The sequence below is a fragment of the Mastomys coucha genome, unplaced genomic scaffold, assembly GCF_008632895.1.
Source record: "Mastomys coucha isolate ucsf_1 unplaced genomic scaffold, UCSF_Mcou_1 pScaffold6, whole genome shotgun sequence".
NCBI lineage: Eukaryota > Metazoa > Chordata > Mammalia > Rodentia > Muridae > Mastomys > Mastomys coucha.
The window spans coordinates 75,702,760-75,703,865 of NW_022196912.1; positions in this window are offsets into that span (position 1 = coordinate 75,702,760).

Consider the following 1,106-nt stretch of genomic DNA (forward strand, 5'->3'; position numbering starts at 1 on the left):
AGCCGCTTCTCCCTCCAAGTCCTCCTCCTCGGAGGGGCTCAATTCCTCAGAGCTATCAAGCTCGAGGGTCTCCAATTTCTTAACTGGGTAGAGGCGCTTCCGTCTCGAAGCTCTAACCCTTTCCCTAGTTTTCTCTCCCAGGGCATTCTTTCCCTTATCTCTCGCTGAAGGGTCTGTGTTCTTGGGTATACCCTTTTTTCTCTCCCTTTTATCCTGGCTAGCCCCCACTCTCTCATTACGCTCTGTTTCTGACATGCTATCTTGTAACTCCTCAAGTGCCCCCTGTCCCAACGCTACAGAGGCGCAGCATTTCTCATCCTCCAGGCAAGAATGTATCAAATGCCAAATGGACATCATAACAAGCTCCACTAGCACAATTACTGCGGCTTCGGCCGCGCTCTCTAACCTTGAGGAAGGGTCGGAGGAATTAAAACCAAATAGCATGCCTCTCAGAGCTTACCTTGTCCTGCAGTTCTGAATCCTCTTCGTGAATGGAGGGTCTCCTCAGCACCAGCGGTTGTAAGGCTCCCCCGGCGTCCTGGGCTTTGGTACCAGTTGTTGCCCATGCAGTCATCTTGCCAACAAGAAGACAAGCAGACACTAGGATCCTTCTGCAGCAAGCATTTATTGTATCATGAAGATGAAAAAGGGCCGAGCCAATAATCAGCACTGCTTATATATACCACAGCGCGGCGTGTCCAACCTTGATTGGCTGTTTGCTCATCACCCCATGTGACGCCCCAGGATGGGCCGTGACTTGGCGCCTTTTCACTCTACGCACATGCGCAAACAGTAGTTTACCAGGAGTAGACAATGGATGTAGGCTCCATCTTGTCAAGGCGAATGCCTCTCCAGCTCTACCGCTCTCCACATGGGCTAATAACCACTTATCAGAGAGTGCATACCGTCCTTGTTCTTTTGTGATTGGGTTACCTCACTCAGGATGATATTCTCCAGATTCATCCATTTCCCTAAGAATTTCATAAATTTATTGTTTTTAATAGCTGAGTAGTACTCCATTATGTAGATGTAGCACAATCTGTATCCACTCTTCTGTTGAGGGACATCTGGGTTGTTTTCAGGTTCTGGCTATTATAAATAAGGCT